This window comes from Camelus bactrianus, chromosome 34, assembly GCF_048773025.1.
Source record: "Camelus bactrianus isolate YW-2024 breed Bactrian camel chromosome 34, ASM4877302v1, whole genome shotgun sequence".
In the NCBI taxonomy this organism is placed as follows: Eukaryota; Metazoa; Chordata; class Mammalia; order Artiodactyla; family Camelidae; genus Camelus; species Camelus bactrianus.
In genome coordinates, this window is record NC_133572.1 from 15436944 (window position 1) to 15463692 (window position 26749).

General features: G+C 42.3%; 1 protein-coding gene across 5 annotated transcripts in view; it reads right to left on the reverse strand.

Moving 5' to 3' along the window:
• The window catches only part of SOX5 (SRY-box transcription factor 5), a 903293-nt gene extending 886266 nt beyond the window's left edge, over positions 1–17027 (reverse strand). For 3 of the 5 annotated variants that reach the window (XM_074357824.1, XM_074357826.1, XM_074357825.1), the window contains exon 1: positions 16659–17027. The gene's annotated coding sequence lies outside the window, so the exon portion shown is untranslated. The remainder of the gene's footprint in view (positions 1–16658) is intronic. The other 2 variants (XM_074357827.1, XM_074357830.1) reach the window with 1 other exon arrangement.
• Positions 17028–26749: the final 9722 nt, after the last annotated feature.

Consider the following 26749-nt stretch of genomic DNA (forward strand, 5'->3'; position numbering starts at 1 on the left):
CCAGCGGCACTCAGTTCCCAGCTGCCAAGATGTTAGCATCTAGAGACTCACATCTAAAGCCCTTCTCAAGAGCTGCCCTCATCCAAAGTTCCCCTGGCTCCCCAGGGGGGCCCATGTCCAGCACCGATGTCTGGTTGCAAAGTCCTGGCCCCTCGCCTCAGTTCAGGACATCTCTGAGGAGCCATCCAGCTCCAGAGCTCCTCGGCAGTTAGCTAAAGCCTCAGCTGCATCACAGTCAGCTTCTCCTCAGGCCCATCCTGCTTCTTCTCTCAGCCCCTCGCAGGTGTTGTCCCCAAGATCCCGCCCAGTAAATCAACTGATGCAAATCTACATGTCAGCGTCGGCGTCTGGGGAGCCCTGATGCAATACCACCATTACTTTGGCTATCATCTAAACTGAACCTTGCTCTCGGTGTTACTGTGCCCTGAATATTGGCTCAAGGACAACACGCATACAGAAATGATGAATATGTGTGTGTGTGTGCGCACACATGCACACATTCTAGAAGATTACGTGCTCCAAAAACTGTACTGGCAGGGTACCCCTAAAGTATTAACATGTCACCAAATGTGCATTTTAACTGCTGGCCTAAGGAGCTGGTTCTTCGTTTGGGGGCTAATGTGTCAGCAGTCCATTCACAAGCGAAGCACATCATGTTACCGAACATTGTATGATCCCCCACAGCCTGCAAGACAGAATGTGGGGCATACAGGCCTATGATAAAAAGATCACCCTGATCTGATACTGCCAATACCATCACTGCCTCATCTCAGCTGGTTCCTAGCATGTACTTAATGTTCTACCAACACCAGACTCTGTCATTTCACAAACACACCATGCTATTTCTCACTTCCTTGCCTTTTTATTCATCTTGTCCTGTGTGCTTGGAATACCCTCCTCCCTTCTCAGAGCACTTCCCCCTACCCTACACTTAGCTTAACTCAGAACCTCCCCAAGGTGTAAGATGGGCACAGCATGCCCAAGTGCAGGCAATAAGAGGGTGCAGTGACTGCAGAAATTTTAGGAAGTATAATGTAACTGACTAAAAGTCAAGGGGCTTTTTATTACTTAATTCTAAGGCATAATTGTAAATTATGTCAGGGATAAAATGCTCCTTGCAACCAGGATTGACTGCCCCCCAAGACTTACCCTGGATGTGCCACTGCTTCTTTTTAAGCCTGACTCAGAAATTCCAGTAAACTTTGAACACTCCTAATAAAATTTACAGGTTTGAACATAAGCCATTAGTAGCTCCAGGAAAACAAAAAAATGTTGTATAAAAAGTAAAAGTAATCAATACATAATATTCTCAGTGATAACATTTATGGAGTCAAGTAACTGTTTACGGAACTGATTTAACCCTAAAAAAAATGATGAGATTACATTGGGACAATGGGGAAAGGAATACATACGATCTTTGGAAGAAGGGGTCGGGGAAGAGCAGTATAACAAAGCCAACTAGTAGGAGGGCAATCAATAACTAACATTTTATTGAAAAAAAAGAAAAATAAGGAGTGAACATTTTATTTAGAAATACAGAATTGGAAGTGGTACGAATCGAGTGGGCATGATCGTCAATAAGCCAGGAGTGCACTTTTATTATGTAACTTTGAGTTTTATACAATGTAAACACATTATTTTAATATGTATTCAATTGGCTGATAAAATGCTCAGCTCACACATTAATTCATTTAGAAAACCTTCCCCAACCTCTATTCTGTGTTCTCAAAATACTCTATCACTATGCCTATCACACTTGATATATAATCACCAGTTTATGTTACTAGCTTCCCTATCAAACAGAGGTTTGTGCAGATAAGAACCAAGATTTACTTATATTTGTATCCCCTGCCAGAAATGATACATACACTTAAATTCAAATCTGAATTCAGTAAATATTTACAGAGCTCCAAGTAGACAAAAGTAGTAATAAGATACAGGTTTCTGATTTCAAAGAAAAATTTTTATGAACTTAATTAAAATGTCATCAGATGGTAAAACTCATTAGGGCCAAGGACTGTTTTACGTAATTTGTACTCATTCTCTTACTGGTTCCGCACAACTGCTTTATGAAGTACATATAATTATCCCCATTCTGCAGATGAAGAGTCACAGACTGAGAGAGGTTAAGAGATTGCCATGCCAGGAAGACATAAACAGTGATCCAATACAGGAGTATAACACTGAACTACAGCATCCACGTGCCTGGGCAGCAACTCACAATCTCTCCCAAAGGACAAGACATGTTCATAACATGCTTACAATCTGGCATGACCTATAAAGCTTAAAAAGTGGTCACAGACGTAAATACCACAAGATCAGAAGGAGACCTCTTCACTCAGTATATTCTAGGAGGATGCTGTGAAAGAGCAAAATTCAAAGTGAAAATTAAGGGTTGGGTAGGGTTTCAGGAAATCTGTATGAAGGGATGATAATGTACAAAAGGGAAGCACAGAAATGTGGAGGCAAATGCGTAAGTACAGACAGGAGGCACTGCGTGTTTTGTGTCAAGTCTCTCTGCTTGAATACTCAAGGTCTAAAGCAGGTGGGGGAGGGGGTAGCTCAGGCGGTAGAGGGCTTGCTCAGCACGCATCAGGTCCTGGGTTCAATCCCCAGTACCTAAAAATGAATAAACCTAGCTACCTCCCCCTACCAAAATAAAATAATTAAGTGATACAATAATAAATAAAACATAAAGCTATTAAAAAGGGGGGGGGCTAAAGCAGGTACAGATCCAGCCAGGAGAGCCCCTGGGAGGTATACTGACTTAGGGGTCTCTATTCTAAACCTATGAAACGTGGAAACAGTGGGTAAATTACCAGGCAAAATATCCCATTAGGCTAGTGATGGGGGAATGGGGAACAAAGCCCCTAAAACTGGGTGATTGTCCCTCCATGTGTATTTGTGAAACCCTTCCTCTTGTCTCCATCTCTAACAGTACTGCTAAAGTTCAAAATCCAAGCCACCATCTCTGTTGCGTAAATCACTCATTAGCCTACCAAATCCACTCCCTCCTCTCTTACATTTGGTCTACGTGCTCTGGCCACAAATTCTATTCATCTCTTGCTTAAAAGTATTCCGTGGGCTTCTTATCACCCTTATTATGAAGACTTACCTTTACAGCCCCATCTATACCCGTTTCCCAGTCACTCTGTTCCAGCCACACACCCTTGTTGTTCTACTGCCAACAACACACCCTTCTCTCTCTCTCTTTGGGACCTTTGCATATGCTACTCCGTATGCCTCAAAAGGTTTTGTTTTTGTTTTTTCTCTTTTCCTCTTTACCTCATTAACCATCCTTCAGATGTGACTTCCTCACGCCAGCCTCCTCTGACTGTCCGGCCAAAATATCAGAGACTTCCGATAGGTGTTGTACATACTTCTCTGAAATACAGTTCCACAATTTGAAATCATAAATGCAGATGATTTTTTTTAATCAAAGTTAATTTTCCCTAAAAGAATTTAAGTCCTTGCATACAAGTGTGTGCCTGTTCCCCATGTCACAGACTCTCTAGCGGTTACTGTGGTATCTGGCTAAGAGTAGGTGCTCCGTAAATATATATTAGTTACTGAATGAATGAGGGAGAAAAACAAAAAAAGACAGTTGAAGTACAGAGTCACGTGGACTGGGAACCAAGGAACGTCAAATGAAGAGGAGGCATGAAAGCAAATGGAGGAGAGGGTGTGGAAAAAGGGGAACTCTCCTGCACTGCTGGTGGGAATATAGTTTTGGTGCAGTCATTATGGAAAACAGTATGGAGATTTCTCAAAAAAACTAAAAACAGACTTACCATATGATCCAGCAATCCCACTCCTGGGCATATATCCAGAGGGAACTCTAATTCAAAAAGACACATGCACCCCAAAGTTCACAGGCACACTATTTACAGGAGCCAAGACATTGAAACAACTTAAATGTCCATCAACAGATGACTGGTTAAGAAGCTGTGGTATATTTACACAATGGAATACTACTCAGCCATAAAAAAGAATAAAATAATGCCATCTGCAGCAACATGGATGGACCTGGAGATTGTCATACTAAGTGAAGTAAGCCAGAAAGAGAAAGAAAAACACCGTATGATATCACTTATATGTGGAATCTAAAAAGAAAAAGAAAAGAAAAGAAAAAAACAAATGAACTTATTTAACAAAACAGAAACAGACTCACAGATGTAGAAAACAAACATGGTTACTAGAGGGGAGGGGGGTGGGAAGGCATAAATTGAGAGTTCTAGATTTGCAGATGCTAACTAATATACATAAAGCAGATAAACAACAAGTTCATACTCTATACACAGGGAACTATATTCAATATCTTATAGTAACTTATGGTGAAAAAGAATATGAAAATGAATATATGTATGTTCCTGTATGCTATGACTGAAGTATTGTGCTGTACACCAGAAACTGACACAACATTGTAAACTGACTATACTTCAATAAAATTTAAAAAAAAAAATAAAGCAAATGGAAACAGCAACTTTGGAAGAAGTCCCTGAGTCCTACAGGGTTCAGATTCCAGCATCAGCTTTTCATATGATGCCCATGGAAGGCCACTGGCATGAGCATTCTGGAAAGGGTTGATGAGACTGACGTGTTGCAGACAGCTGGGGCGTCATCTGAGAAACTGTGTTCAGACTGAGTTCGGCTTGAGTCCAGATCAGAAGCAAACTGTTCTCAAAAGGAACGTTTCAAATATGAGCCTGGGAAGGTAGAAGATTTGGAGGTAGGTTGCAAGGCCCTTAAAAACCAGACTTGAGAGTCTGGGTCCCATCTGAGTGTCGTATCCAGGCACTCTGAGTGTTTAACAAAGGGGCAACATGGTCTACCTGGCATGTCAGGAAGACCGACTCGGCAGCGGTAAACAGAGCAGGTGCTAAGGAGAGGTCGTCGTTTGGGGAACTTTGCAAAAGTTCAGAAATAAGCTGAAAAGAGCCCATCTTAGAGTGATAGAAGTACATATAAAAGCGGGGTGGAACAGAGGCATCATTTTGAGGAATGACTCAACAGGACTTAAAATACACTTTCTAAATTACAAAGGGTAACAGTCCAGGCTTCAGAATCAGACATTCTCAATTCAAGTCTCAGCTCCACCACACACCAGCTATGCTACTTTGGGCCAGCACAGTTTCCTCATCTGTATAATGGGGCAACAGTTGTATCTACACCAGAGAATTGCTGGGAAGAATCATTAAAGTGAAAATAAACTGCTTAGCAAAATGCCTGGCAACAGTAAACAATCCATCAACACTGACTGTTATTTCAAGCCAGGCAGGCGAAGGGGCACTGATGGCATGCCAGGGAACTTATTTTGGGGAGCCTGTCTTTATATCACAAGAAAACAGTCATCTGTATTGTAAAGAGTTAACTCTTGTCCTGGCTTCTGCCTAATCTTTATAACACATCTGCCTTTCTGGCTTCTGATCTGGATTCACGCCAAACACAATCTCTGCCGACTCTTTCAGGGACCTTATTCTTCAAGCTGCTTGAGCCATTTCTAAACTTATGCTTTTGACATTTTATTTCCAACTTGCCCTCTTACTCTAATGCCGCCCCCTAGAAGCAATCCTGGATATCAACCTTGGAGGCAAAAACCCTCCGGAGATAAACACATGTCTTCTCTCTTCCTGAGAAATGTCAGAAAGATTATGCTGAAAGCAACTGCAATGTTAAACTTGGTTTTTAAGAGTTAACAGAGAGTGATTTTTTTTTTTCTCCAAGGATAGGTAATAGCATCAGATTCTGAAATTAAGCACAGCAGGAAGAAAAAGCCTGCATAGATTTCACAAAGTATCACAGGCCTCTGCAATAAAGCACTTAAAAATGCCTTGTATTGCTAATTCTTTACACAATCTCCTTTTATTTCCAAAGCAGTATGCGGGGCTTGAGCCACGAGACGCGCATTGATGTTAACATTATACTGCTTGAATTAGAGCCATTTTTCTACTGAAACTCCTGTTCGGTTTAGAATTACTTTTTACCGTTTTTTCCCCCAATACATTTTCCAGCCTGACTTTCCAGATCAAATGAATAGTTGTCTCCTCTAGCAGTGCTGAAGCCACCTTTGCAGTCATTAACTTAGCACGCATCCTTCCCCTCAAGACTCCAATAACCAGGCTTTGAGTTGTATGGGAAATATGCCTACTTAAAGGTCGCTGGATCACGTCGCTCTGGGAATTCTCAGTGAAGGAAGGCAACTCTCTCCATCTACTTTCAATTTCCCACCCCCACCCCTTACCCAGGCCCAAGTCAATATTCCTCATTCGCTGACCGCACTCTGCAGCAAATACTCGTATTCAGTAGCCAGTATCGGCAAGGCACTGGGCTAGGCACCACGGCGGATTTTCAAAACAGTGAAATAAATGTGACATGAACAGCAAAGCACTGATGGAGATTCTTCTAAACTCCAAACAGACCAAGAACTTGCAGTTTTATGCAGATTTGCTATTTTCATGATCACCAACCTATTGGTTAGCATTTGTAAAGATTTTTTTTTTCTCTTTTTTACAAGATATTTTTTGCATCATTCAAAAGCTTTCTTTTCTAACCCATGTGGAAACCAGGTCATTTATTCAATAAATATTTACTAAGTACTATGATCATATGGAGAACAAAACAGACTTGGTCCCTATCCTCATGTAGTAATTGCTGCTCCCAAGATAATACACACAAACAGTCGCCTGATGATTGGATCCCATGAAAGCCTCAGGTTTGTTTCTGCACTGTTTGTTTGTTTGCAGGAAGGCACTCTCCTGCAAGGACCATATCAGTCTAATGACAACCCTGTCCTTGTCTTGTCTCACCAGGATGCCTTTTCAGCACACTCTCGACTTCCTTAACCACATCACCATAATCAAACTCTTCTAATTTATTTTCCACATATTACCCTCTCCCTCCATCTATTTTTATTCATTCCATGCATTAAGCAGAGGTCTTCAAGCACGTATTATGTTCCAGACACTCTCCTAAATATTTGGGATACAGAGCTGAATAAACAAGTCAACCCCTGGTCTTCAGTTTACCTAATCACCTGTTGTCTCAGAAAGATCCTTCCAAGCCTGCATGCACATCACCGCCACCCTTTCCCCCCAACCCCAACCCCAACCCCCCCCCCGTGTCAGGCCCCCTCAGTCCTGACCTTAAGCATGCCAGTGTTCTCTATACTGAAATTTACTTCGGTCTTTACATTTTATTTCAAAACTCCTAAAACCAAATCAACAACAACTAAAAAAGCCTTTCTGGCAATCAGCTGTGCTTTATCTTGGCACTGCTGCTACTCTCTGAGCATCTCACTTTACCTCCGTGTGCCATATATATAACTGACCATCAAGCTAAACCAACACAAATTTTTATCACTGGTTCTCAAACTTTTATGTGCAAAAGAATCGCCAGCCACAATTATTAAGAATTCTGGGTTACAGGGCTTCAGCCAAAGAGATTCAAGTTCCCTACGTCTGGGTAGGGGCCAGAAAGATCAATTTTCAAAAACAACCCAGGTGGTTTTCAGCGAGGTGACTGAGTGACCACCTTCGAGACACACTGTCCTATAAACTCCTTTGATGCCAGTTTTAATGCATTTGGAATCCCTGCTTCAAATCAGGAAATATTTCCTCTTAGGTATAGTTTAAGCAACATCCATCTATATGTTCAATAAATATTCTTTTGGTCAATAAACGGATCAGTGGCAGATACTTGATATTAATAACCAATATTTAGAAATTATTTTGGTGGGAGAGGGTAGAGCTCAGAGGTAGGGTGCATGCCTAGCATGCCCAAGGGCCTGGGTTCAAGTCCCAGTACCTCCACCAAAATAAATAAGCAAACCTAATTACCTGCCCCCCAAAAAACAACAAAAAAATTATTTTGCAGCTCAGGCATCACTTTCAGTAACCGCTTCTCACCTGTTCCTAACTACCCCGTGGCAGACGGACAGGTATGGTTAGTGCTCCCATTTCATGGATAGGAAGCCCACACCAGGATCTTGGCCACAGCATGATGGAAAGGACATAAGGGGTGGAGTCAAAATGACTGACGTCCAGGCAGTGAGTCTGTTCACTAGTCGAGGAAAATGAGCAAGCACCTGACCCCCTGGACTTTGTTCGGCCCTCTGTGAAAAGGGGATAATAGCCACCTAATCTGTGGGCTGCGAGGATTAAACGGGATTATCCATGTAAAGCACCTAGCACGTGCCTGCAACATAGTCGATGCTCAACCACTGTTAGTTTTCCTACTTCCCCATCATGCAGGGCTGCCTTGAATCAGAATAAAGCTCAGTTTGCAAGACAAGTTGGTTCAGCAATCATATTTATTCTGTGGCTGCCCTGTTCCAGGCATTGTGATTGTGGATACAACGCGGTATCCTCAAGGAACTTCCCTTCCACATGTCTGTCACCCATGGCCACCCCTTCCAAACCCAGCAGCAGTGTACTGAGCAACACCCTCCAAATCTCACTTCCTCTGGTGAGATGAACTCAATGCCCGGTAGTGACGGTGCCAGGAAGAGAAAGACCTTGTGGGAAGAGAAACGTTAAGAAAAGCCCAACGGGCAGTGACAGAGAAAGGGAGGCATGTTGTGGGGCTGAGGAAGTCCCTAGAAAGAAACAGCGGGGCCATTAAGTTTCTTTACAAACTTACAGATTTGTTTGGTTGGTTGGTTAGGGTGCATTAAAATGATCACTTTATTTCCTCAGTTCATGGAGAAAAGGCACTACTATCCTGCTGGTGGTAAAGGTACAGGGGAGACGAGGCTGAGAAAGTGAAGCAGGGAAAGTCAAGACAGAATTAGAAGACATGGTATGCACTTGTTCCAAAGCAGCTCCCAGTGCAAGAGTAAATTAATGAGACTGACTGTGCCAGACGCACGTGAAAGACTGCCAGTGCCGCGGAGTAACCCCGAGCATCGCAAGAACTTCCACGCAAACCTCAGGCGGCTCCTGATACCACACATCAAACAACTTCAGCTCTCAGCAGCCCCGAGGTACACCAGGGGATCTTGGCCGACATCAGATGTGAGGGCAGGCTCTAACCCAGAGTGGGGACGGACCAGCGACTACAGAGGATATAACGCCTGGCGCAGCAGAGAGCCGCTCCAAATGTTAAAGTTGGCGACCTTTTTAACTAGTGACATTGAAGCAACCAGCAGTCACTATTTGGGGAAAACTATGCCAAAAGCCTCACAGTAAGCAGTCCTTCTCCTGGGCACAGATTCCCCAGAGGGGGCACTTGTCTGAGGAATGTGTCAAAAATTAGCTCTCTCTTCCTGCCTCCCATCCTCCTTGGATTCTGAAGTTGTCCCGGTGCCAGTTTCCCACAGTCCAACACAGAGAACCACCTACAAATCAGGGGCAAAATACCAGTGATCTCACGTATTCCAGCATGCTAAGTCGAGGTCTTACATCCCCCAAATGCTCCCCATCACATACGGAAGGATCGCCCCCGACCCTGACATTACTGGGGTCCAGTCTTCATCCTCCCTCGCAACCGCCCCACCCCCAACGCTGGCCCAAAAAAAAAAAGGCAACAACTCAATTCTCAGTCCAATAACGTCTTTTCTCAGATGTTGTTCTCCCAGTGGGTAGAAGAATGAACTGCTGCAAGGCCACCAGCTCCTCTGCAGTTTCTTTTAATTTAAAGTTACAACAGGAGGGAAGAAAAGAGACTTTCTATTAAGGGACAACTCCCTGAAGGGTCTCTTAGCTGACAATCGAAGGACTGCTCATGGCAGTGATCAAATCTAACGCAACAAAGTGCTGGTGGCTCTGTGACTCATCACAGCAGGAGCTCGCGCTGAGGGCCACTTGAGTTCAGTGCTTTGTGGCGCTTGGCGAGTTGGTTTAGGAACAGTCACATAGGGGAGCAAAGACTCGCAAGGTGTTTGAGGCTCAAGATAAAATGCAGACTTACAGTGCAAGTTGCTTCTCAACTGAATAGGAAGCCTAGAGGGGTAAGGAAATGAAGAGAGCACTCTGTCTACCTCACGCTTCAGGGCAAATTACCTGAAGATGGTCAAGGTCAGTGGGTCTATCTGCTGCACGGTTTACAGCCTCATAAAAACAAAGATTGGAACATGAGAACTAAACCGAGTTATTTTTCACAGACAAACGTTAGGGATGCTTGCGTGCATAAATAATACCTTCCAATTACGTGAAAAACCTATTGTTTCAATGTATTTTCGATCACCTGATACAATTCAGCTATCCCTCTCCGTGGTATTTTATGAGTATATTAAAAACAGAGACATATATGCTGAGCATTTCCTCTGTGCCATGCACGGTACTATGGATGTACATAGGATCTCATATAACCTCATTTAATCTTGGCTAGCAAGCACTCTGTTAGGCAATACTATCATCATTCCCACTTTATAATGGAGGAAAAACGAAGCATCAGAACTCAGAGAAGTGCCAGGTCTTTTTTTTTAAGTGGGAAGTCCACCCCACCAGAGTGAGTGCTCTGGGCTATACTGCCAAACCGCAACCCCACCGCTCAGATCTCCTGTGGCCAGAACTTAACGGACTCAGTGCTGCATCTGCCGCCCCCACCCTGCCTCTAGCATCATTGGTGCACCTAGGCCCTGCTTTCAGGGGGCTGCTCCCAGCCAAGGGCTGAGCAGAGCCGGTGGGGGGCGGGGGGAGTGAATGCAGGCCACTCTTCCAAGACAGAGGGCTCCTTCAACGTCTGACACTCATCCACCTGACCAAACCTTTCTCGGAGTGCAGGACAGTCAAGCTTCTTCCTACTGAATCCTCTTTCTTTCCCTCCCTCCCTGCCCAAGTGTCAAACCTGGAGCAGGGCTGAAAGGCTTTCCCAGGCTTCTCCTGCACCCTTCCTCAAAAAACTTTTTACATGTCTAATCCCATCTTGGCATCTGCTTCTAGAGGGACCCAAACTGACGCAACAATCAAGTCATGTATTTGCTTTTTGAAAAAGCCCTTCCTTTGGTCAGCTGTACTTGCAGAGAAAATCTCTAAATCATTGGGGAAAGAAAACAACCACGATTTCTCCATGTTCCTATACATCATCTCTTCAAACAGGCAATGGTACAATGACTGTGCCTTTGTCCTCGCATCCAATTTAAACAAACAAACCTATGAGATTCTCTTTGAAAGAACTGTTGACTCTGTGGGGCAAAACATTACAAAGTCAGACTTATTTCTTTTTCCAAGTGGAATTTCTCTCTTTCTGCATCTACTAAACTTAATAAAACCCAGAGATGAATGACTAGCAATGGATAAAATCACAATAAATTTTCACTAGTTTATATCTGTAATAGGAAATCAAAAATGATAATGAGAGTTAGGTCCTAAAGTTTTTGTTTGCCTTTACCTATAATGTAGGATAAAATCACTGAAGGAACATTTATATGAATAAAAGATAGAATTCACACTTGCACCAAATACAGCATCTTAATAAAGCCACACTGTCGGAGATCATATATAGATGTTAGCTGAATCACTATTTTAAAGTGTTGATCTCAGCCTCAAGAAAGTGATATATTTTTCTTCGTGGATTCAAATAAGTTCAAAGCAAGCACAAAATGAAGCTTCAAACATTATTAATGATCAGAAGGCAGACTTGACTGAAGAGAGAGGAGAGTGTAGTTAACATTTACTGAGCACCTAGTTCATGACAGATCCTAGGCTCTAGGAATCTGCCATACAATTTCTAGTGTAATCCATGCAATATCCCTACAAGAAAAGGGATTATAATCTCCAGCTTCAGAGGCTGAGAAAAGGGGCACAGTACTGAGTGTTCAGAACTCCAAGTGAAGTCTCAGAAGAATGTATAAATAGACCTAAACTGAAAGGCTCCCAAAGCTACTGGGATGTCTTCTTCCACATCGTGCTTTCCCCCGACTTCCCTACCTCCAAGACTTTAACTGGTGCTGCAGTGACAACACTGTCGTGCCTGAGCTTCCAGGGAATGCCACCCGGACATCAAACCAGAGCCCGCCCATCCCTCTGACTACTGCACTATTTGTCCCCTTTGGACATGGGGTAGCACATAATCATGCAGTAACTGAATGACAAGTAATTGAGCATCGAACATATAATCAGGTGAGGTTTTTTTTTTTAACTTATACTGGACTTTAAACTATAAAGAATGAACGGACCTCTACCTGTAGAATTCAATATCACCACTGCCACCATCACTGCCACTTTCTGGAGATGCATTTTTTTTCTGGGTTTTTTTTTTTTTAAGGCTTGATTTTTAAAGGGTGGTGATTTCATATATTCTTTCAACTCATTCCTTTTCCCCCTAATTTTTATCAGTATGCTGCCCTGAACTGATTGTCATCCTTACTCGTAAGCAGAGTAATTACTTTCCTATAAGGTATGATTTGAGAGGTACAACGAAAAAAAATCCCTATGTTTATAAGTATTTCTTCCTGGGAGCTTCACTTGAAACTCCATGTCTTTCTCTAAGGAATTAGCTGGTCATAATAAACTTCAGTAATAAATAATAATAATAATAACAACAACAACAATAATAATAATACTTAGATAATTAAATCATAATGAGTTATTACCACCTTTGAATTCATTAGTTTATGAGCCAGTGGTTAAACTGGGCAAATGGGCAGGAATTCAGAAGAGTCCATTAAAGCAACCTGGGCTGATATCAAGGGTTCATCCTGAAGTTTAGGCCCCTGATCAGGGGAGCATTCAAAAGCACCCAAGTAGGTAGCTAAAGGGGTAGGGGTTTGGAGGAAACAACCCAAAAAGCATATTCCCTTTTATTAAAAATAGGAACACTGCACGTAGCCCAGTTTATTAAGAAGTACCGTGGAAATGGCCCAATATGGCCCTACTGAAAGCGGCTTCTAAAAGGGCCCGAGTGTCTGCCCAGCTGTGAGCCTCACGGGCTCCATTTCTCCCCCTTTCAATGTAAAAATTTATTATTTTTAAGCAGAAGGTTAAATCCTTCCTTCATATTCTTAAAATTTTCATTTGACTCTTCCTTTATGAGCAACTTTACATGGAAATGAACTGTTGGTTCAACTGAACGTCAGTAAGGAACGCTTCTACGTCTAAAGTCCTTCTCCTAAATGTTAGGGACAAGTGTTTTTGTTATATCACACACGGAAAACAAACAAGGACCCACTCACATTTGAGAATCATTTACCATCCCCACTCCCCAAGCACCCTGGAATGGGAAATGGAATAACAAGACTGATCGTAATTGGATTAGGAACTATAATTCTTTAATTCATTCATCAAATTGAGGCATTTGGAACAGTTTATTTACAGAGCTGTTTAGACAGTTTTGCATGGTGTTTTTAAAGATAAACCAAAATGCCTTTTTGAAAGAAGTTTCAGATCCCAAATCATTAACATATGAAAACCAAATGTAGACAATTTACAAATGGGTGTTTTAAAACAACGTTTGGAACAAAATTGGACTTTTATCTTATTAACTATCTACAAATCTAAGTTCAGGGTATAGTTTATTTGAAATAGCCAAGCACTTTCTTTGCCTTTAAAATAAAGCTACATTTCTAAGGCTAAAAAATTGTGACGAGTGTGTGAGGGAATGCACTGAATTCAGGCCTAGACAAATAAGTTCTCCAGGTTACTCTCAGAACTCTAATTATAGCATTCTCTACCACTGGAGATGATCAGATATTGGGTGAATCATCCAGGTTACGCCAATCAATCGTATCCAACAATTTTACCTGCTGGAAATCTAAATAGTGTTCAACATTAGACTTCTAAGTTATTTGAAATACAGTGTATTTTAAAAGATTAATAAAAATAAGTTTTGTCCTGCCCTGCATATTACATTTTTAATATAATCTGGACATACTTTCAAAACAATGACTGCCTATCACTCAATAAAGGGCGAGAGTTTTTCAAGAAGACAGTATATTCTTTTAATCATTATATTTTTCATTTGCTTTATAATGGAAAAAATTCTCCAAGCATTCAAATTCAGTCTTTTAGCTGGAAAATGAAATTTTAAACTCTCCCCACAGTTCATGCCTTACCCCCAACAAGGACAAAAAAAAAAAAAAAAAAAAGGAAGCAGCCATGCTTGAGTATAAACTTCATTCTTTTGTTACTTACTATTTACCCCATATATGCCACAGATAACATCTTTATAAGCGTTCATTCATTTTTCTCTTTTACAAAACCATGTGTCAGTCTAAACAGGATGTGCATTTACATGTATAGAACTAAGTTAACTTGAAATAACCACTGTATGTCAAATGCCTGGTTATTTACCAAATAAATTTGAGTTTTGAATTCTGTTTGCCATTCAACCAGAACAGTTTAATCTCAACAACAAAACAAATACTGGGTTTCTGTATTAATAGTTGAAGCTTTTTTTCCCCCTATTTTAAGGTTCAATATTGCCCATTCAAAAAGGCTACAAAAAGAGATTTTTTTAAAACCCACACACAAACAAAAACTGTTATTTCTTCACGTACAAAGTTGTTAGAAGACCACTGGAAAGAAAGAAAAAAGGAAGAATTTCAAGCGAGTATGCTACTATATAATTAACACAAATAACTAAATAATTATGCACATCCCTTCCCACCCCCACAATTAAATGTTTTTAAACAACTCATGTGATGAAAGATCTACCTTTTAGGCAAACAAAAGCAACCCCTACCAGTTGAAGGATTTCACTGATGCTGTGTTGCATCAGTTTTAAGTGATGCTTATGATTGTTATCTTGTATACTTCTGAGGAATAAACAGTTGATGACATAATCTACAGGAGAACTTTACACAAGGCCTAAGAGAACTTTCAGTGTAAGTATTTATGATTTTTAAATCATTGTGGCTGCATTTATCTACGCTTCAGCCTCAGAGCTATATTTAAATCAGAAAGAAGCACCCCCCCAAAAAAACTCTGTCCTATGTATCTTTATTTGAAACCAGATTCCTTCCCTATCAGAGCTAACAGCAGTTCACTTACAGCTGAATTCCTTCAAAATTAGACAGATCAAAATTTAGCAGTTCTGTAAAGACTCTAAGAAATCGTTCTCCTTTTAAATGCTATAAAAGTCCAACTTAAAAACATTTCCGTATACTTTAAAACCATCTGGCCCTTCACCTAATCACTCTGGGCAATTGAGCCTCACTCCCGTAATCCTGATCAAAAACTCTCCTCCGGATTTTCTGATTGAAATGTCCATTGCCTGCAAATCTCCCACCCACCTACTTCATTGGCCTGTTTTGTTCGGGTCGGTTTGGGGGGTTTTTGTTTGTTTGGTTGGTTGGTTTTTAAGGATAGCAGGGGCCATTACTTATGAACAGCAAGGAAACAAATCACTCTGCTGCGTCCCTTTGCAGATTCCCACACTTACTACCCGAAGTCCCACAGATCTTCCTTGGTCTTGCCCTTGGCTGAAGAACTGTGCTAGGCCTGAAGGGAGTCTGGGGAAATGGGTTCATGACTTTCTTGACAAACTACTTTGGATATTGTGAGGCCCTCAACTGGGTTAGAACAAATCCCTAAACTTTTCTCAAGAAGTACATACAGCTGACTGCCACCCAGAGTGCCTGGGCTGGCTGACACAGAGAACGTTGGTCTGCATGTTCACGGAATTCCTCATTTTAACCGGCTTTAGTTGAGAAGGGAAAAGACATCAAAGTGAATTCACATTCACCACACTCTGAATTTAGTCACAGAGGCCAACGTCTTCAGATCTTCACCAGGGTCAAACTATTTGTTAATATATTCGCTTTGCAAAGTGTAAGGAAAATTACTATTAAAATATGTAAACAGTGCTTCGCGTGCATCCGATGCCAGCAGATCAATACTCGACAAACTGCTGCTATCAAAAGCAAACATTTCCAAATCCAATTTGATTTCAACTCTCATAACCTTTTCCCCTGGTTTATTACCACTGTAGCCCGAAAGTGCAGGCGAGATTTCCCAAACCCCGCGCTTAAAGTCACACAACACGTGAGCGGTCTCCACTTCGTCCACGCAGTGGGGTGGGGGGGAAAGTAGCTGCAATTAAAAATTAAAGCTTCCGGTCTCTGAAACCCCTAGAATCCTGAAGGATGAGACTCGTTTCCGAAATTCCGGGCGGGGGAGTGGTGGGAAGGACTGCAGAAAGCGAAACAAAAAGGCGAGAAGGGGGGTCCCCTCGGGTTCTGGGGCGGGCCGGGGGTCGCGCTGCTGTCCTAGGAAGGGTAAGGGGCTTCGTCCAACTTTGAGGGGCTGCCGTTCGGCGACAGCAGAGATGCACGAGCGAGCCTAGGATTTTCCCTGCGCTCCTGCCCTCCTCGCTCATCACCACCTCCACCGCCACCACTTGCAAAACAATACCGGCCACAGCACGCAGGCTCCCCAGCCCAAATATAAAGTTACCCCGTTTCCTGAACGGGGTCCAAGCCCGCGCGCCAGGCTGCCCCCGGACGGCCGCCCCCCGAGGGCGCCAGGGCCGCTTCCAGCCCCGAGCCGCCCGCCGCCTCCCCTCGCCCCCACCCCGTCCCCCTCCCTCCGTACTTGAGGAAACTCCGGCGGCGGCGGCGGCCCCCTCCCTCCCTCCCTCCTCCGCCGGCTCTCCAGCTGGAGCCGCGAACGAGCGCTGCGCGGCGGGCACGGCGAGCGGCAGAGGGGAGCTCTGCGCCTTGGAGGGCTGCCCGCAACCACGTCGGGACGAACAACAAAGTTAAAACGCAGCGATTCACGCACCTTACCGGCTCTCCTCCGCGTCTCCTCAGGCGTGGGATGCAAAGTGGCACAGTGGCGGGCTGGGGGCCCCCGGGAGGAGACTGGAGATGGGTTTTGGTGGCTCGCCTTTTTCACTCTGTGTGTGTGTGTGTGTGTGTGTGTGTGTGTGTGTGTGTGTGTGTGTGTGTGTGTGTGTGTCTGTCTGTGTGTGCGCGCGCGCGCGTGTCCCTCTGCCCCCGTCGCTCGCTCGCTCGCGCTCCCCGTGTAGCTCTCAAGGACGAGGTGAAATCCCTTTGCTGGTCATGAGGCGGCTTCAGAGACAAACAACACAATGCGAGTGCAAATAACAAAAGGCAAAAAGACAGTCGGAACAATGGGGGAGGCGAGGGCAGCGCACCCGCCGTGGGTCAGCGCGGCCCGGCGCCCGCCCCGGGGGGTGCGGCAGGGGCGGGGGCGGGCGCGGGGGCGGCGCCGGGGGCTCGCGCTGCCTCCAGGTCGCCCCCGGGCTCCCGCAAACCCACCCTGACCTCCTTCCTGCCGCTAGCCGGCCGGCCGCCCTCTCTGTCCATCCGAAGGGAAGGAGCCCCAGAGTTTGCTTCCCCGTCTGCGGCAGAGTAACTAGATTGTAAATAACGCGGCGATGACCCACACCGTGCAGGAATGTTTAAAAAAAAAAAATCTGCCCTCCACTTAAAGGAGCGATAAAATGAAATGGCAGGAGGGGAAGGAGGCAGGGAGAGGGGGCTATCTCCAGATCTCGATGGAGCCCGCGTCTATAAATACGCATTCATGTTCAGTCAAGTCCCCTTTTCAACTTCTTCCCTGCGCTGGAACCTCACCCGCTGCCTTGTAACCATTACCTGGGCCCCTCCGCGCCCCCCACCCCCGTTTGCACCCGGTGAAGCCGGCCGGGAGGGCGCGCGCGGGGGTCTGCGGGTGGCCACGGAACCTTCTGGGAGGCGAGCCGCCGTCCGCCCAGCGCCAAGGCTGGAGCGGCGAGAGGTTGGGTTTTTAAAGCGACCACTGCCTCCCCGAGAGCGGCTCCGCGCCCCGGGTCCCCGCCGCCGGCACTGTGCACCCACCTACTCCTGGGCGGGTAGGGGGGAGAAAAGTTTTGAGGCGTTCTCATCTCTGCCTCCAGGGTGGTTGAACTGGTTTTGTTCTGTGTGGGTGAAGCCGAAAATCCCAATGCCCAGGAATTAGGGGATGGTGCTTAGGGATCTAAAAAGGCTCGGCGCTGGGCTTCGGCTCCTTGGGCTGCGACACGAGTCAGCGCAGGAAGGCGAGAGAGAGAGAGACCCTCGGAGTTGCATCACCATCCGAGGAAACTCCGTAGGTAATGCCCGGAGCAGAAGCTGTGGGGCTGATTTGTGTGTGCTCTGACAGCTCCCGGGCTGCTCCGGCGCTTATCTCCACCAATCTTACTTCCATTGACTTAAAACAGCTGCCGGTTTGCCCGGGGTGGGGGGTGGGGGTGGCGTGGGGTGTGGTGGCGTGGGGGAGGGGAATCCTATTAAATGTCCGAACTAGGGTGGAGCGGGGGAATCCTGACCCATCTTCCTAGATCTGGTGTCCAGAAAGGGGCAGGGAGGGAGGGCCCTCGAGGGAGGCAACGGGTCTGGAGGAGGCTGACGGAGAAGGGGACTTAGACACAATACGAGCAACACGTTTCTTTTTCTCTGTTCCCTTCCCGTTCTCTAGCTTGATGCTGATTTGCATGTTCTCTGTCCTCATCTCGGCGATTTCCTTCAGGCGCGCATCCATCGACTGAGCCGCGTCCCTCGGCACCCCCAGCATTTCCCAGAGTGCAACAACACCACCAGGAGATCAATGACCAGTCTGTTTATTCTCCACGCGCCTGGAGGAGCAGGGCACTGAAGAAGCATGGGAGGGAGGCTCCGGGCTTGCCTGTTTGCGATCTCTCGCAGACTTTTTCTAGCTGATTTCTAAACGGCAACCAGCAAGCATATATACAGTTACTTAATGCACGCGACACATACCGACCACAATAAATTCACCTAGAAAAGTGATACATCCTTCCTCCCCCTTTCCACCCTTTGTAGATTTGTCTCTGGAAGTGGATTGCTAATACCTGAGATTTTTGCACTTGTCTGGAGTGGAAACTTTCTAGGGTGTTGGACGATTGATTATTTGGTACCTGCTTTCTAAAAATGGCTAAACACCTTTCCTTGGAACAAAAGTAAGAAATGCAAATCTTAATAACTCAAGGCAAAAATTTCAAAGTGTAAGCACAGTTATTATCCACTCCCACAAAGAAAAGCTTCCTCTTCCACAAATATTTGATAGCAGAGAGCCCAGTAATTAAGAGAACAATCAAATAAACTCAAGGCTTTCATGGGGACTCTAAATTATCATCTGCCTAGAATTTATAAGCAGCACAATCATTTGCCAACTTGGATGTAGCTCTGGATATAGCATTCTAAATGTGTATCCTTAAACAATTTTACTATGTTTTCTTAAGAATTTAATGAGAGAGACCATGGATAATAATAACATTCAAATTGCTGGATCAATGTGGCCTCACCAACTGTGAAAAAATTCTCTGCGTGTGTGAATGAAACATTGTTCCTATACATTACTTTTCCTCTGATTTCCTGTATCATGCAAGCTTCAAGTCTGAGCCACTCGTGTAAAAATAGAAGAGTCCATTAATAATTGTACTGTACCTTGAATTTAAGTGTAATTTTTTTCTAAAGAGTCCTTGGCACACATTAAATGATTTATTCTCACGACACACATATGAAGTTGCTTTTCACAGTGAGCTGTTACTACCCAGGCCCTTATATAATGTGCAAGAGGCAAATCAGGCCAACTGGAAAAAAAAAGGCCTCTCACTACCAATTATATAAAAATAAGTAACATTTGACAAGGGGTTGTTGTTTACAGTGAACTTCCACTTCCTCTCAACCCCTACTCAGTGAAAATAAAGGGACAGTGAGTCTTTTTCCCCCAGCTCTCTAGCCAATGGGTGATAAACGTATATGGCTGGCCTAACCCCACCACACCAAGCAGGGTAACAGCTTCTGGAATCAGCAGGCTTCCTACTTGCAGGAGATGGGAGGCTGAGCAGAGGGAAGAAGGGGCAAAGTTGCAAGCTGCCTGGTGAGATATTGGTGAAACTTGAATTACACCAACCTCTTCTTTCTTTGCCCCTACAGGCAGCAGAACTTCCAACCATTTATGGTTATTGAAACCACATGGCCTTAAGACTAACCCATGATCATTATACAGCAACGACAGAGCTGATCAAAAACCTCCAGTGGAATGTTTGTTTGTGTAGGGCTTAAAAAAAAAATACCCATATTTGAAGTGGGACTGACACATGAAAGATCAGTGTTTCCATTTATCAAGCATTTACTGTGTGCCGGGCTCTTGGCCAAGTGCTCTTTTTATGGATTTTGTCTCTATTTTTTACCACATACTTGCAAAAAAAAAAAAAAAAAAAAGTTACATCCCTGCTTTGCAGATGAGAAAACTAAAGCTCAGAAAGGTTAAATGACTTGCCCAAAATCATACCATTTCAAAGTGGTTGTGCCAGGATGCCAGTCCAGACGCTCCCGCTTCAAGCTCTTCCACTTCGTCTTGATGCACTTACAGTTTTTATTAAGGCCAGTTTTTTCAGTGGGAAATGTTATTTTCATTAAATGCATAGATTTAAAAATACCAAATGTACACTCTGTACAGTTCAGACATAAGCCACATTGGTATACTCACATTGGTTATTAGGTAACCAGGAAATTTGTAATAAAATCTAAATGTGCCAGATAAAGGAGTATCCATATATATATTAACTATAAAAGACATTTAGCAATATATATGAAGTTATCTTATTTTCTAGGCTGAGCAACTATATATTATATTGATGTATGTATATTTCCATATAATGTATATAATAAAAATAGCTAAAGTTTTTGAACTGTGTAATTTTACAAGCATTGTTCTAAACACTTTACATGTATAAACTCATTTAATCCTCACGACCACCCTATAAGGTACATAATTTTATTATATCATTTTGCAGTTCAGGAAACTGAAGCACAGAGAGGTTTCATAATTTGTCCAAGGTTACACTATTAGCAGGTAATGGAGCCTGGACTCAAACCAAAGTACTTCAGTGTTAAGCCCTTTATTCATTTTGTTACACTACCTTTCAGTGTATCTACTGAGCTGTATATGCAGTGAACGTACACAGACTCATAGACAGATATGTACTACAGTTGTTCCTTGATTAACATGAGTTTGAACTGCACAGGCCCACTTACGTGCAGATTTTTTTCAATAAATACTACCCAATCCGTGGTTAGTTGAATCCCCAGATGTATAGGGTGGACCGTGGGGTTTGAGAATCTTCAGATTTGGATATGGAGCAGGTCCTGGAACCAATTCCCTGCAGATACCCAGGGACAACTGTATAGATGTAACCCTCAAAATTTGGAGGAAAATAAAGGCATATCAACTGAGATTTGTATCAATCTGCATCCCTGTATTCTAATTGCCTCTAGAAGCTCTAGAAATATTATTGGAAGAGATCTTTACATTTGTCCAAAATGTTAAAGATTCTCTAAAAATTTTTGAGGCAACCTCAAGCCCCCCAACATATCTGGAGGCATTAGGGGAATGCTAGTGAATACATATGAGGAGGATACACTATTTGGGTGTCTGGTTGACATGTACAGAGTTCATTTTGGATTTATTTGGCCTGTATGTTAAAAATAGCAGAGATAGGGTACTTGGGAATCCTAAATAAGAGAGTGAGGGATACTAATCGATAATGAAAATCTGTGACCTGAGAAGTAGAGGGGAATTAGATGAGGCAAGAAACCAAATGTCATGCCATCTTAATAACTATGAATTATCCATTTTTATTGTCTTTAAAAATTAAAGAGAGCTGAGAGATTGCCCTCTGGTGTCTTCCTCAGGGGGAAGGAGCCAGGCCCTGAGCTCGTAGGAGAGTATATGCTGAGAGTGGAGATTGCTCCATCTAAGTTTTAAAGGGGAGCCCAGAGGTTCCTGGAGAACATAAACAAAATAAAACAAAACTAGGGGAAGCACTATGTTACTCTAAAGTGATGCCAGTGGATGCACTCTGCTGTGGCAGTGGTTTGGCACATGAGCCTTGGAGTCTCACAGACCTGGGTTCAAGTACCATGCTGACACCTGCTTCTGTGGGTAACCTTTGGCAAAGCATTTAAATTCTCAAAGCCTCAGTTTCCCTATCTGTAAAATGGATATAATAGTAGTGCTTTGTAGCAAGGATCAAATGGTATCATTCTCATAAAGCCCTTAGCCTAAAACCTGGACCTCAGTCAGTGTTAAAAAAAAAAAAAAAAAAAAAAAGAAAGAATTATTGGTAATAAAATTGTGTTACAAGTAAAAAAAAAAAAAAAGAAAGAAAAATTGAGATGGTTTATCAACTTTCACTCCATTAACAAGACTGCATTATAAAATGATGATTTCAATTTAGCAATTATGGACTCAAATGTTGACACTGCTCAAAGGAACCTTGAAATATTTGATAAGGATTGCAGATATATGAGTGGTTTATGTCATGTTTATTTTTAACTGTCTCGCCAAACACAATATGCATATCAAATGTGAAAAAATAAGCTTCTCCAAATCAACCAGCTTCGAGAAACTATTGTGAGACCTTCTCTCTCTTTTTCTCTCCCTCAATACAGTAAGGGATTCTCTATAGAAGGAATAATAACTGATACAATCTTCCCATCCTTGGGCACACTTACTCCTGGTAACTCCCGAGATACTGACATCTAAACTATTAACTGTACTGGGCCTTATGTGCCTCTTCAGAAACACTGAAAAAGACACCCTGTACCTAACAGATGCCACACATTAAGCTCTTACTGAAAAAAACTTTTAAAGCCCTATTACAGATACATATGTTTTCATTTAAAAACTACTATGAAATCGAGTGCTCTTTTATTTAAACATTCCCCTGTGGTTCTACGAATTAAGGATCAGTAGTACTATATTAACTGAGAACCAGACCCAACTGGTTAAAGACAGTTGGTAAAACTGCCAACACTGGTTTAGTTGCCGAAGATGACTGAAATGTGAGGCAGCATATACATTTAAAAGTGAATTCTAATTTTTTAAACTTTCTCATTTTGGTAAGTATTTGTAATGAGCTTTTTTTTTTTTTTAATTTCAGCCACAGTTTTGAAAAGGGGAAATAATGTATAAAACCCAGATACTTGACACAACCAAAACCACAACTGCATTGCTCTTATTAGTGAAGTGTGTTTATTATTCTGATTGTTAAATTTTCCTTCCCTGGGAGGAAAAACCAGAGAGAACAAGACTGGTTCTATTCAAGTGGAACAGCTTGTAGTCCCCACATCTTGTCTCTTAATTTTACTGTTTCTCAATTTGACTTCTGTCCTTTAATTTTAAATAATGACTATACAATGTGAGAGGACTTAAACATGTAAAAAATTATTTTTTTAATGTGTGGATTTCTTTCAGGTTTAGGTTTTACAATATAGTCTGTCTTTGCTATTGCTACAAATTTTGTTTCAAAATTATATAAAGGCTTACATGCAATGAGATAGATTGATTTGATTTATAAGGAAAAGGATAACGACTAATATATTTTGCTGATTTAGAACTGGTAACAGAGCAAATTATCAAGCAAGGCAATAATATCTTAAGCTTGAGTCCCAGTAAGTTTTAGGTATTTGAGTCTATGAATTCATGATTACTCCCATTGCTGTTACTTCTTTCAGATTTTGGATACTGTATTACTGAATGCATCATGTAATATGAAATACGGTGGACAAATGAAAGAACAAAGAGAAAGGTCAACAAAAGCACATAAAACCAGGCGGGTGGTTAAAACTCATCACTAAAAAAATGTCTTTGGTATTTGAATTCCAATAAATTATTTGAAGAAAGTAAATAAAATTTTAATCTTGAGGTAGCTTTTACCCTCCATCTTCTCATTAATGCTAATGCACTTAAATTTAGAACGTAATTCATAGGTTGATTTTTTTTCAAAAATATGTTAAGGTATTTCACCCTAAACTGTTTTGTATGCTCAAAATGACTGCTTTCCAGGTAAGTTTGCTCCAGGACAGAATAATCAACTGATCATTACCCCAGTGGTTCAGATTTGGTCACATGCCGCTTCCAGTTATTTCAATACAAATGATTGTGCAATATAATTTATTAATTTTCAGCTACATTTAATTTTTGCTGCATAAACAAGTAAATGATTAAGATTTTATACAAAAAAAATATTCACTTTATGTAGGCAGCTTCTGAATGCTGAGTGTTTACCTGGACATAGCTGGGGCCCACAGTGCGCTTTTCTGCCTTCCTATAGCAGGAAATCACACCATATAAAGCCTCATAAATGTTTCAATCCAAAAATAAAGAAATAGATGATTTGTCCGAAACCAGATAAAGGGCAATAGATATAAATAAGTGTGGTATTGCTTGTAGGGAAAAAAATTAGTCTTAAGATGGTTATCCAGTAATATAAGTAGCTAACAGGTCTGGGAATGTTGAAGGGGCTTGGGGGAAATTGAGAAGAAATCTTCAAATTAACATCAGAGGGTCTGGATCTACATGTAGAAAATGAGAGAATCTGGACTACATAGAAAAATGACAAAATTGACCAAACTATTCAAAACAGAACCAACCAGGTAGTGACAGGGGAGTAGACAGATAATGGGATACTGAAGAACTTCCTTCACGAATTTTTTAAGATAAAAATATTGACTACCTGTTTTCTGACTTCAAAGAGAATAGAATTAGACACAATGGAGAGCACTGGCATTAGAAAACCTGGATTTGAAGTCCAGTTTATTAAAAATAAGAGCTGTGGATCTTTGCTGTAATTTTAAATTAAGAAAAATGAGAGAAAGAGATAAAAAAAAGAGCAGAGGAATAAAAACGCAACCAGGAGTGATTTCACCACAAAAGGCAAATCTCACTTTACAGATCTATGTCCTTTATTAACTTTGTTTATTGCAGACCTCCTTGTGCCAGAGATGGTGCTAGAATTGAGCTACATATTGAGACTACATTCAACCTCTCCAGCAGCCAAAAAGGAAGAAAAAGGGTCCATTTCCATATTTACAATTGTTAGAGAGAAGCCTGATTATTCCTGACATCAAGAGAAAGAAAAAATGCCACATGATATCACTTATATGTGGAATCAAAAATATAAGGGGGACACAAAGGAACTACTTATTATTTATAACTTAGATGACTGATTTCTTGAATATGTGTAAGCACATTTGACTGTCCTTTACGATTGGATTACCACATTCTGTTGACTCTTATTTTGTGGTTGGCTTTATTCCTTTGATAACTATGTAAGTTTAAAAAGCTAAGGCTCTAAATTGTTCTTAGAAACAATGATCAGTACATATATGTAAACCAAAAAAAATTTGTGCAGTATATTGCATGTATGTATTTATAGGCAATACAATGTATATGTGCAGTCAAATTGTAACAATTCTACAAAGTAAAACTGAAAAATGAAAAAAAAAGACTAAACAGAAAATTTTCCTAGGGGAGGAGAGATGGTCTTCATCCTAGTGACGCTGAGGAATGTTTAGACATACTTCCTCTGGGTCAAGACAGTAATGAGTTTCAGAGGATTGTTTTCTATAGTTCTGTTGGGAGAAACACTCCTCCACGGGTCTCTCATACTCCTACAGGCCACGCAACATAGGCCAAGAATGCCTTGGCCACTCTCTACACAGGTCATCACTCAGGGTTATGTTTACAATAAGCAAACTTTAGGGGGTGAGATAATGGCTCCCTCCAAAACAAAGAGTAAGTTTACTTGGTGGTTTTTATAAAAGCTGTGGATTCTCCAAGCTCAGTGTTTCTCATCTTCCATACAAATCCACTGCATGCATCTGACCCTGACCGTTCCTAGGCATGTGAAGTCTTCTTCCCCCAACAGCAATCCTGGGCTACTCTGGTTGGCCCCCTCTTTGGATGGTAGCCCTGGACAAAAGTGGATCTAAAAAATTCAAATTCTGGGTTCAACTACCCAGAATGTCTCTTGGGAATGATGAGGTCCTAGATCCTAAAGATGACAACCACGTTATTTAGTACATTGCTCATCGAGCTCCCCTACATGGCCTCCATGTGTCAAAGTAGGGGACATAATGAATCTCTGCAAATTTTGTAAAAATGCCTTGTTTCATGTGCACCTCACCTTTATAGAAAAAGGTCTAGGTCTAAGTCAGAGATGATTAGAGAAGGGTGAATTTATGGCTATTGGTGTGAACACACCAATTTCATGGCTGTGGAAGGAGAACAACAGTCCTGGCCACTGAAGAGGGAACCCCCAAGACTTGGGCAGGTGTTAAGGATGGTGTGGGGAACAATTAATGCCCTTCTTGTCTCCTAGATCCAGCACTGCAGTCTGGCAAGAGTCACCCGGAGCTGGCAATCTGACTCATCATCTCCATCTACATGCTATGAATATGGAAAACCTCATGTGGACCTGGCTGGCCCCACACTACTCTTCTGCTGCACCTGAGGCCATCAAAAGTACCTCAAGTGTAACTCCTCTCAAATAAGTACAAACAAACATGTGGACACAACCTTGTTTCACTCTAACCCATACAAATCAAATGCTTCTTCTGATATCCTGGCTTCCTTGGGTTATGTCATGTATAATATCAAGGCTGCAACTACTTGCTGACACTGCTCATGTGGCCATAAACAAAACAATGTAATGGTGACCCAAACCAAGTGTCACAGCACATCTCTGACTGGAGTGACCTGGAACATGGGCATGATGTTAGAGGTTACAGCAGCCATTTTGTGACCATGAGTGACAAGTACATACCAAGGATGGCTCAGAAGAAATAAGGAAGTGATTTGGGTTCTAGAAGTAATTAGGAAGTTTTCCAAAACCACATGACTGCCTACCTCTGGGTTTCTCATTGTCTGAGACAAAAAAAAAAAAAAGATCTTTATTTTTATGCCACAATTTTGCTGTCTTCTGTTACTTGGAATTGAGTACAGTTACAAAGTAAACATTTTTCTCTGGGTCCAGCATCTTTTCTCATCTTCTGGAAATTGTTCTCCATTCTCTATGTGAG